Here is a 12,129-nt window from a genome sequence, read left to right on the forward strand (position 1 = left end):
CGTCCCGCCCTCCCCCCCCCACCAACCCCAACCTCCCGAGCTCCCCCGCGGCGCATGCGCACTGGCTGCCTCCCATCTTCCTCCCCGGCAGCGCCGGAGCCCAGCCGCCGGAGCAGCAGCAGCAGCTGATGATGAGGCGCGCGGGGGGGGGCGGGGGGGCCCGTTATTTATATGGTTAAAGGGCCAGCGCGCTAATTCCGCGCGGGGGCGGGCGGCCGGCGCCCGAGTTTCTTCCTCTCACCGCCCCCCCCCCCCAAACACACACACACCAGCTACAGCCGGAGGAGCCCGGAGAGAGGCGGGCAGCGGAGGGAGAGTTTCTTCCCCCCACGGCGGAGGCAGAAAGCCTCTCGGCGGCGCGGCCCCTGTGGGAGCGGCGGGAGAGCCGGCGGCACGGCGGCGGCGGCGGCAGCAGCAGCAGCAGCCGGCGGTTGGGCAGCCGCCACCCCCCGCGCTCCCCTCCTCCCCCTTTATTACCCTTTGTGTGCGTCGCCGCCTGCGCTGCTCCGGGGCCGGCCGGCCGGCCGGGCGGCGGGGGGCCGCTGAGGTGAGTGAGCGGGCGAGCGGGCGCCGGGCCGCGGCGGGGCCGCCGCTTGTTTACCTCAGGGAGCGGCGGCGGCGAGCGGCGGGGGGGGGAGGGGGCGGCCGGCTGTCACCCTGAGGTGGGGGGTTGGGGGGGGCACACACGTCCTGCCGGAGCTTTTTTGGGGGGAGGGGGGGCGTGAAGGGGGGGGGAGCGGCCGTTACGGCCGTTAGCGACGTCGGAAAGTTCGGGGCGGGGGGGGGGGAGGGAGGGAAGGCGGCCGGGTGTTTACGTCCCCCTGCTCGGAGCGGGGGCAGGTTGGGTGCTCTGGGTTGGTTTCGGTCGGGGTCGCCGGGAAGGCTCCGGCGGTTGGTTTCTCTGGTTTGGTTTTTCGTCCGCGAGATTTCAGCGCCGGCTTGAATCGCTGCCGCCGTTCAAGGCCCGGATCCCGCCGAGGCTCCTCGGCGTGCTCAACTTGGAGCGCACCGACCGGTCCGCCAACCGGACTCCTGGCCGGCGTCGATGTTCACCCGGCCGGGGTCGGCGTTGTGCGTTTGGTAGCAAGGCTCGGTTACCCTTCGTGAGTTTGCTCTTATCTGCTCGAGAGTTTGCTCTGCTGCATATTTTGCCATCGGGTTTTTTTTTTTTCATGGCCTTCTGCTAGGGAGGCCGAGCCTTCTCCATCGGTGTCTGCGGGGTTGCTAGTTTGTTAGGTACCGCGGGTGGTTTCAGCTGCCTCTCCTCTCCGCTGGTTAAAAGGAAATTACATGTCAAATGTAAAGCGCACGAATTGAACTTCTAACTGTGTGTCAAAGAAAACATCGGAACGATCCTTCCAGAGGTTTAAAAGAATCCAGGAGTAAGAGTTTGGGCCTCAATGCCAGATTGGAGTAAGAGTCATCAACATAAGTAGGATGTTTACATTAAAATTGCTGTTGTCTGCTTACTTCTGGAGCTTAATTACGTTCTTTGTAATTTTAGAAAGACAGTTCTGGGTACTCGGTTTATTCAGGACCGCAGATATTCTGAACCGTGAGGTAGGCCATGAGCATGTGTTTCAGGGGGGCATCACAGGTAAATGTATCTTCTCTCTCTCACATGGGAAATATACCCACAAAACCCAGCTCTCTTGTAAGTGCTTTGGTGCCTCCCATTCGTATTGTGTACACAAAAATTTCTTGTCTAAAGCAGCAATTTTGTGATCAAACTGGAAAGAGTTTGAGAAAACGGTAATTTGATTGGGGAGAAGAATGAGCTAACAACGTACTTAGTCTGATACTCAAATACTGTGAAGGAGAATTGAGGCTAATGGCTATAACTGCAGTTCTTTCTAATAGTTTTACTCTTAGTTTTCTATCAGCTTGTGAAAGCAAGACGACTTTTTAATCACATGAAAAATTTTGATGAAGTGATACTCTTCTTCAGAATCAGCAGGTACACATATAAAAGCTCATTCGTTAAATGCATGGTTCTCCTTTAGCTAGTTTACTACAGGCAAGAAGTGGACAGCAGTAGAATGTCCAGAAATAAATGACACTTGCCCTCCCCCCATAACTGTGATTCTTATCCCAAGCTGAGGTACCATAGATGTGTTTTCTTCTGTGCATGGGAACCCATAGGACCTTCAGGATTATATTCCCAGTGTATGTATAGTTCGGATCTGCCTGCAACTTTCATGGACTACAGTTGAGGAGATGTATTATTTATTACAGAGATTAACACTTTAATTTCTTTGTGTTGTGATGTTAAAAATAGATGAGATTTGATTTAATCTGACTGCTCAGTGAAATAGGCTAGCAAAATTCTAAAGTTGGGTAGAATAACTCAGGGTCTTCTCTGGTTTAAAACTGTAGAGGGAAAATTACTAATAGAACCTTAATTCCCATAGGTCTTCAGCTCCTGCAGCCAAATCTGTGCTGGAAAGACAGCCACTGATCTTTGGTGGGTTGGGGATAGAGGGCTCGTCCTAAGGAACCGCTTGTAGGGCTGGGGTCTGAATTGTAATACTTTTCAGGGTTGTGTCAGAGGTAATTTCTGCATTTCTACAGTGTCTAGTACAAAGAGGTCTTAGGCTAATTTGGGGCCTCTGGCTGCTGTCACAACAACCTTCTAAGAACTGAAAGAATTGAATCTATCAACTTCCATTAAGGAAAACTGTTAGTTATCAACAGCTATAACTAAAGGTCAATATTAGGCTTTTTTTTTTTTTTTTAAGCTCTTTATGCTGCTATTATGAATGGATATCTACAGTATGAATGGGTATCTACAATTACTTATTGCTTTTTAGGAAAACATTTTCATATTTTTTCAAGCCAAAATTAATTATTTTCAAGTGTTCCAGATTAGTGGCTTTCCAGACTTTAAAGCAGAGAGAGCATTTTAAAGTAAAAAGGAATCTACCACATCAAAATATAGACTGTGCTAGGTGTAAAAATATTGTTCAGGCTGGATTTAGACTTGTCTTTAAATTATCAGTCTTTTCTTGGAGTTTTCTACCCTGCTACTCATTGTAGATGAACCTGTTAGTTTCTGTTTAGTCTAGGTAAGCAGATGTTAAAAGGGAACGTTGTTATGTGCACCATACTTTAAATGATCTAGCTTCTCTTTAGGTTACAACCCTTTCATTCTTTGGATGTGGAGGGATCAGTCTTTCCACTTTCTTACTTTTTGTTTGTTTGTTTTTAAAAGCACTGAAGATATTGGCATAAGTAACAGCTTGCTCAAAAATTGAATGACTGTTTTTCATCTGGGTTTATTTATTTCAGTTTGTTAGCAGATTTTTTTTTTCTACTGTTATTCATGGTGGTTGCTTTTACGAGGAAGCCTGGAGATCAGTAACTTGAATACAGTCAGTAACTACTGCAGTATTAGTTTTTGAATCATCAGCAAGGGCTTAACATGGATGTGCCTACTGAAAAGTAGACCAGGTGGGTGGCCCCTCACGCACATCTGGAGCCCCACTAATGTCAGTGTATCTTTCTGTGGGCTTAAGAGACCGCATGCACAAAGCAGCTTGCAAGAGGAGGATCTCAGCTGTGAATGGTTCAAGACACAAACTTTAAAAATGCCTAAGCTTCATTTTCAAAAACAGTATTAATACTTTTGTAAAATTTGTTGTTGTTCCTTCTTTGGGGGTTTGTTTTGTTGTGTTTTTGGCTCATTTTTTAAGGACCTTGTCTTGGTTTTTGCCTTGCCCCAATGGAAAGGAATATCAAAACTATCATTGATTTCAATAAGAGTGAGATAAGGGATAACGTTTTTGAATGATCCTATGTCATTAAGGAGCTGTTTATTCTTTTCAAGAGTTGTGTAAGTGCTTAGACTTACAGACTTTCATTGCCTTTTCTCTGTAAATATTTTTGAGACTATTAGGTGGAATAATGCTGCCCAAACAGTTTCAAATATGCCTACAAAAGAACCAAAGCCTATATTAGTTAACAGAAAGAACATGAAGTAAAATTCTGAAATGGTATTGGAGACTGATAAGAATTAAAGCTCCTAGAAAGCTACATTTGTGTGTACATGCACACTACATATATATATATATATATATATTTATACACACAAACACACGCACGTATCTAAAAAACTAGAGTTAAACCACATTGGATGCTAAAATTTTACTGAAATCATTTAGGAGTGCTGACTCCTTTCCCCTCCTCAATTCTGAATTCTTAATTATAAGGATACCTATTTCCTGATCAGTTGTCTAGAAAGGAGTTCAGACTTAGCAGAACTTTTTAAATCAATATGAAATTTGTTAAAACCACTTAGAATATAAGGGTACGTGTGCATATGCATATGTTTAGGTACAAACACAAATGCATGTGTGTTTATATACTGTGTATGTATATGGGAAATGTAAAAAAAAATAAAAATTTAAAAATAGTACTTAAAAGTTAAAATCAAAGAGACTATGTGGCTTTAATGTTTGTGTTTGGAGTCTTTTACCTCTAAGTTGTTGATTTGATCTGGCACATGGCAGCAGGAATCAGTCATTCCCAGGAGATGGCTATTCATAGACCTTTGTGAAATGAGTTGATCATCTCAGTTTATCTACAGCTTGACAGGTGTTCCCATCACAAAAATCTCTGTTACCTCCTGCCCTTGCCATGGGAGTGACTAAGGAACATATCGCGGAAAGTGGCTTTGAGTGCCTCTCTCATCTCTAGATGTTGATTCATTGAGTTGGAGCTGAGAAACATAAATGCAGTACAGAGGAGCTGGAGCTGCACAGGATCCATTTGTTGCTTTGATTTTCCTAAAATCCTCTGTTTCTTGAGCACTACGTTTACTTTAAAAATGGAAGTGGTGAAGTGTCTGGAGATTCTTTTTGAGGTTTCTAATAACTTCCTTTATCAGAGAAAGAATAAAGGATTACATCTATTACTTTCTGGTTAGGTTCTTCACTGTGCTGTTTTCGTTTTATTTTTTATTCACTTCTTTTGTAGGAAATATTTTAAAATAAAATAAACTAGCAATTTTTTTTCTTATTTTAGCACAGTGTCCGGTAACTAAGACTTAATAGAGCAATGGTGTTAGTTATCTTATTCCCCTGTATGTTGAAGGTGAAGTCGAGGATTTTTCAGGATTGTTACTCTTGGAATTTGAGATTAGTTTACATTCAGTGACATTAAATCCAAAGTTATTTTGATGACTTACTGGAGGAAGACTCCTCTGAAATGTAAATAGCATCTTAAATTTTAGGGCCTTAGAGTTGCAGCATCAGTAGCACGGCCTTGCTTAGACAACTTCCCAAGTGGGGGAACTGGAACAGTTGTCAGTTGTTTGCACAACAAATCCTGCTGGATCAAATGGTGATATTTTCAACATTTAGATAAAGAGAGGCTTGCAGTAATGTTGCCATGTTCCCTGCTGCCAAAGGAAACAAATACCCTGGAAGTTGGGAGTAAAGTAGAACAGGTCAGACAAAGAAAAGGTAGGCCTATATAGCATAAATACAAATAGTTTAACTTTTGCATTCATGCTGCCTAATGTTTCAAAACCAATGTTTTAAAACAATGCTTTAAATTAAATTTCAGTTTGCCAATTTTAGAGGTTTTATTTTTAAGCTCTGGTAGATCATTGCCTACATGTTTTTTAGGATTGTCTGTTGTGACAAACTGAACTTTTTCCTTATAAAAATATGCAAAACGATCATTTTTGTTTTCATCCTTCAAGCTTTTACCTGTATACTAATTTATATATATAAAATATGTATATGTACACATGTGTGCACACAGACACACATATATGCGCATGTGCATGCATATATGTATCTATATAGCTCTATCTGTCTAGATCTATACTGATATATCAGTATGATCTAGACAAATATGTTGGTATAGCTGTAGACAGATGAATATGTGGGACTAGCCCCACTAGAATCGGTACAAGTGTCACGCGCTTTTGTAGGACTGAGGCTGCAGTGACAAACAACTGGCCCTGGTTTTACGCGTTGACTGTATTGAGCCTAATCTACTTTTAAATTATCATTTTCATACTTCTAAGGCTCTGATAGTATGAAGATTTTATGCATGCACTTAATTTTTGTATATAAGCATGCTATTGACTTAATGAGACAGATTTTATTTATTTTACATATTTTTTACATTTATGCGGAAGATAAGCACACAAAGTTTTTGCTGGATCAGAATGCAATTCGAAAACCCAAAAGAGGAAGAATTTTTGAATAGCCAGTGTTTCAGCAAAAAAAACACTGTAAAAGTGGACGAATGACATCACTGGTTAAAGATACAAAGTTGTCAGAAATTTGCACAAGTTGATTTTTTGAGAGCAGGACTTTCTTAATCTTTCATAGATCTGGAGGGAGGTGGGAGCGAGGTTGTCCCCTTGTAATCTCTATGAGGAAGAAGTTCACTGTAAAACATGTTATCTGAAGGATCAAATTTAAGTGGTAGACATTGATATAAAGTGGTGATGCAAGGCATTTTAGGTTTTTTTTCTTGAGCACGGCTACTTGAGATGTGAAATGCTATTATTAGGGCTGCTGATATTTCAAAGTTCAATAACTTTTTGGGGGTATATTTTGAAGTCTGAAGAGAAAACCTTTGGACGATATTGTTTTATTTTGCAACCGTTTGTTTGAAAGGTTCTTTTTATAGATATAAAATATATGTGTGTGTGTATATATATGTGTGTGTGTAAATATATATGCATATATATATATATATAAAAAAATATAAATTTAGCATTAGACCATGTTTCTCAAGGATAGCTCTATTTGAAAGCTTAAAACAAAGACTTTTTCTTTGGAAAACTCCCAGGAAAGGTTAGACTTTTTTAAGATACTGCTTCAAAATATTTTTTCTTCTTTAACATTTTTTCACATAGGAGTTCTTGCGGAAGGGTTTCTTGGCCGTTTTAGAAGCTGTAATCTAGTTAAAAGGTTTGTTTATGCTTCCCATCTCTGTTCTGCTGATGGTATTAGAGTGCAGGCCAGAGCCAGGCAGCTAACTGTTTATAACATTCAAACTTCAATTAAAGCTGCAGCCTTCAGTTTACTAAATATCAATATGTTCATGGCAGCTGCAAATAATTGCCCGGAACGATGAAAAGAGTGGTAGTCTGATTTCTCTTTTTCGCAGTATATCTATTGAACTTCTTTACTTGTTATTCTTTTCATTTCATCTTTAGAATCTTGCATATATTTTCAGATTCAGAAATGCTCTGCACTTTGGAAAAAAAACAACTGTGTATGAAAGACTGAAATCTATATTTGGGACTGTTTCTTTCCAAGTCAAAAGGTTCACTGATTTCAGTGGAAGTTTTGTCCTAAATAAGGATTGTAGAATATGGTCTTCTATCTTGAAGCGGGTGTTAAAGTACTTCTACCATAGCCCTCGCATAAGCTGCGATCAAAATTTAAAGTATCATTGACTTTTCTCAAGTAAGATAACCTAGATGTTTAGGCTATAAAGTCCAACCTTTTCAGGACAGCAAGAATGTGTACTTAATGGACAATAATTCAATTATTTGTATTTAAAGAAAAAATTGTGACCTAATCATGTAGACTTCATTTAATGCATTAAACTTTAGGCTTATAGGGGTTTTGTATTTAAAACTAGGAGCATTTTAAACCATGGGCTTCCTTGAAGTGTGCTTTGATATTGCTAAGAAAGAAAGCACGTATGTGTCTGTAGGCCATCTGAAATGAAGAAGCAATCCATATCTGGCCTGTAGGCTATTGGTTCCTCACCTCTGTTTTAAAATTAGTAAAATCATTTGCAGTGTGATTCATTTCTAAAAATTACTTGTCCATCTGTGCAGGATGTACTAACTATAAAGTTGTGGTGTTCGCTGTAGTAGTGTTGGTGTTTTTTCTGAAAGTTGGAATACACTTGTAACATCTTTGTTGTGGCTTTTGCATTTTCATGGTCTTTTGCTTCTTTGCATCACATGTTGGCTGAAATACTACTGTTTGATAAACAAACTTGTATTAGGCACGTGATTTTGGGTATTATAATTTGCTATGTAAGGTGATTTTAATTTTTTGAAATTTCAGTAAAATACTATATTTGTACATTTAACTCGGTATTTCATGATAAAATATATATATAATGAAATATTTATACTGAGGAAAAACATAAAGGATCTACTCTGCTTTCACTGTTGTCAGTGGTAAAATATTTATTAACTTGACTGGGTGCTGGATCAAGCCCTAAACCTAAATTTTTCATGAGTTCTAACTTCATGAAGGTATTGGGGGAATGAACAGTTTTAACCATGTAATAATCCCAAAAGCTGATCTTCAGGCAACTTCTTAATCAGCTGGTATGTGTATTCCTGCTGGATCACCTTAAACATTTAGCTTTCTTCCTGTACTTGCGGTCTTTGCTGCTCTTTTTCTCATGCTCATTTTTAAAACTTCACAGTTATGAATCACCCTTAATCATTTTTTGCAACTCATAAATCATTATCTGATGTAAGAGTTCTGCTAAGAATCTACAGACACATGGTGAAGGAGAACTTAATGAGCATATCCCTGGGACTAAAAAGCAAACAACAAACTAAAAGATAAAATTTTTTTAAGTCCCTTTTTATGTAAAAGTGATTTATAAATATTTTTATGCCAGTAAATGCATTTTTTGTGTGTAGGATCTACCAGTTTTTCTTTAATAATCGGAGCAATACCTGTTGTATTTTCAGAAAATTTAATATATAAACCTTGTAGTTTTTTTTTTTTTTTTTTTACTGGAAATCTGAAAATTAGTTGACTGTCTCCGAATATTGATCTAGTAGGAATAAAAAAAATCCTGAAACTTGTTTAGCTCTCAGTGAAACTGCTGGATGTATTTTATTCCTATTTTTAAAAAAAGTATTAAAAGTGTTAATATTGAGCTTTTGCTACTTATTGCAAATAATTATAATATGTGCTCATTAGAATTTCCTTTCTATAGTATCTGTATTTCTAGAATGATTCTGAGTTTCTGTTAAGGAGAAGAATGAAATAATATTTCTTTTTAATTCCTGTTTTGGTAGAAGTAATCAAAATTCATAGAAATGCAACCAACTTATTAGGTAATGATGGTGAATGTAAGCTTAGTCATTCCTAGCCACACTTGAACCTTAATCTGAAGGTATCTTAAAGCATCTCCAGTTATCAGGATCTTGAAATAAAGTTCTTTTACATTAGAGAGGCTTCTGTTTAATGGCTTGCTGTAAGGTCCAAATACCAGTCTGTTACTAGGTATAGCAGAGGTCTCCAAAGACAAGTGATGCTGTAGAATTAGGTTATATGAATGCTCACACTCAACAAAAATTTGCAAATAATTAATACTTTTTTAATCTCTATATTAATCTTCTCCAGTATGATCCATAATTATTCTATCCACAGTTTGCATATGCTTCCCTGCTCTTAACTTTTTTTTTCCAATATATCTAAGACGCTTTATTTTTCCCTAGCAGAACTACCTGAGAACTTGCTCACCATTAGTTGGCCTAAAATGTAATGTTTAATATTCAACTTGATGGCATTTTTCTGTTTGTTGGTAGTACAGTGAGTTTGGAGTGCTGCAGCACTAGATTTGAAATTTCAGAGGCTATTCGTGCATCACTGTGCGGAAATATTTTTACTTTTGTGCAAACAAACAATGGCAAAGCCTGCGTCACCACAGGAGCTAATTTCTTAAAGCTGCAAGGCGCTGCGCGCGGACAAGTTTCCCTGCAACTGACGGTCTTCTGACATTTCTGTGCAATTATTGTACGGGAAGATGGTGATGTTCTCTGTAAGAGAAACGAGGATTGGCACTGAAAGCTTTTGGAAAGGCCTTGCAGTGTGAACGTGCATAAAGTATTTGTCGCGACAGAGGGACAGAGATTTGGTAATAGACAGCGAGGAGAAAGAGAGGTGATGATGTTAACTTAAGGAAGTAAACTGGTAGCCTTATAGAAGACATGACTATGAAGCCCCGGCATTTTTTTTTTTTTATGGTATCAACTAGGAAGTGCTGTTTGACAGCAGTCTTTAAATAAGGCAGTCACAGGGTGATTTTGATCACAAAAGGAAAATAGGCATCCGACTGTTATCACAGATATACAAGTAAATTCTAATATTTTCACTGATCCTGCCTAGAATTGGATAAGCTTAAAGCTTTTACAGTCTAGATCATCACGTGTATTTGGACACGAGCCCCATTGGTTCAAACGATGACTAGTATTAGTGGAAATGAAATGCTTAAATATCTTTGAGGACTTTGGCCTAGATGTTTAGGTTTCTACAAGTCTCTAGGCAACTAAATCCATGACTTGAGCTTGGCTTTTTCTGCTGTGTCCTGCTGCATGCAGTTCAATCCCATGGCTGCAAATTCCACATTGTTTGCATGAAAGCATCGGAGAATCCTGTCATTCCCATAGCATAAACAATCTCTTGCACAAAGACCTAAATGTTTAAGTTTTCATTAAGAGAAACATCACATTATTATATTCTGAAAAGGGTGACTGAAATGCTCAGCATGCTTTCTCTGGCTATCCATTATTTTGTTTACTTTGACTATATTCTTTCTAATTTATCTCTTAAGTAAACAGTTCTAATCCACTACTGTACATTCAAGCCATTTGTGTTATTTATTTCTGAACCTCCCTACTTTTTTATGCATCCTTTTGACATCAGATGACCAGAAGTAAACACAGAATTCCTAGTGAGAGGAAACCACTGATTTATATGGATTATTATAATCCAACATCATGCAAGCAAAATCAAAAAATAGTTTGACTACCTAATGATTCAGAAATGCAGACGTGTTGCCAACAATTTTAGTATTTGTTAGCTTTACACTTGAGCAAATGGATTCTGATGGAGATTTTAACTTTCTATTTTTTAACTCTTATCTTCAGAGATTTAAGACTGAATTTATTCATCAAAAACAATCGTGTTTTACAATTAATAAAAATATGACAATTATTTTTAAAAATGGTTGTATCTTCCTTTTCAGATTAATATTTCTGGGCTTATACAAACATGCTTTTATTGAATATGGACAGAAAAGTTTTTTAATGGTCAGGAGTTCTAGCATGTACAGCATTTTGTAGTTTGAGATAGTGATCACAAATATGGCTTATGCCATGGGAAATAAATTCAGCATATCTTAGTGAGGACTTAGGTATCTTTTGAATGACATCAGTTTCTGTGTATTTTGAGTGCTTAAGTATTTCAACAGAAATAGGAGCAGAAATTTTCAAGGAATCTGACCAAATAGGTGTTGATTTTGTATGCTTTGAACAGTCAGCATTTTAAGACTTATTTTCTGTTTCCCTTGAATTCAATGGCTGACTAAATCCATCTGTGTGTATCTTCTGGACAATGTCTTTCTGTGCATTTGTCAGTCTTAACTGGAGCGTTAGTATTTCTGTAATACAGAATAATAGTAATAATGAAGGATTTCTTTCATTGACTTCTATGAAAATGAAACTGGACTTAATACAGCGCGATGGTTTTAAATAGTTCAGAGAAGAATATGAAAAAATAAGTGATAATTTAGGATGAAGAGTAAGGGATTTCTAATAATGAGATAAACTTGATTTCTAAATTTAATTTCTATTGGACAACTTAGAATAGTGTCAGCAATTGGAATTTACGTTAGGTTCTTAATGTTTGTAATATGTGTGGTGGTTACCAGGGAACATCGCAGTTGTATAAGAAATAAACCTTTTCCCCCCATTTTTTATGTTCAAAGATATTTTTAAAAAAATTTGTCATGAAATTCTTAAATGTCTGGATTTTGTTGTTGGTTTTTTTTTTCTCTCCTAAGCTACAACAGCTGAATATATTCTGGTAAATAAATATTCTGATACATTTCTGCCAAAACCACGAAAAAGAGATTAGTTCAATTGGCTGAAATAAAATTATCTGCAAAGTAGCAATGAGTTAGTTATGCATTTTCCCCATGGTTCAGTATTTGATGAATAATATGTTAATAAATAATTGTTTTAACTTAGAAGAACGGATCTAAAAGAATTTAGGTTTTCGTTTAGATTTTTAGCTGGCAATACACTGGTAGATTGACTGTTTAACTTCAGATAGGTTGGGGGGGGAAATTTAACAAAGTGAGAATGCCTCTCCTGCAAGGAGTTTAAGTACTATGCTC

At 38.3% G+C, this 12,129-nt stretch overlaps 1 protein-coding gene across 9 annotated transcripts in view; it reads left to right on the plus strand.

The window, feature by feature from the left end:
- The first annotated feature begins 52 nt into the window (after positions 1 to 52).
- Positions 53 to 12,129, plus strand: part of MBD5 (methyl-CpG binding domain protein 5) — a 147,058-nt gene continuing 134,981 nt past the window's right edge. For all 9 annotated transcript variants that reach the window (XR_011142004.1, XR_011142005.1, XM_068949340.1 and 6 more), the window contains exon 1: positions 53 to 547. The gene's annotated coding sequence lies outside the window, so the exon portion shown is untranslated. The remainder of the gene's footprint in view (positions 548 to 12,129) is intronic.

Source organism: Struthio camelus, chromosome 6 (assembly GCF_040807025.1).
Source record: "Struthio camelus isolate bStrCam1 chromosome 6, bStrCam1.hap1, whole genome shotgun sequence".
NCBI lineage: Eukaryota > Metazoa > Chordata > Aves > Struthioniformes > Struthionidae > Struthio > Struthio camelus.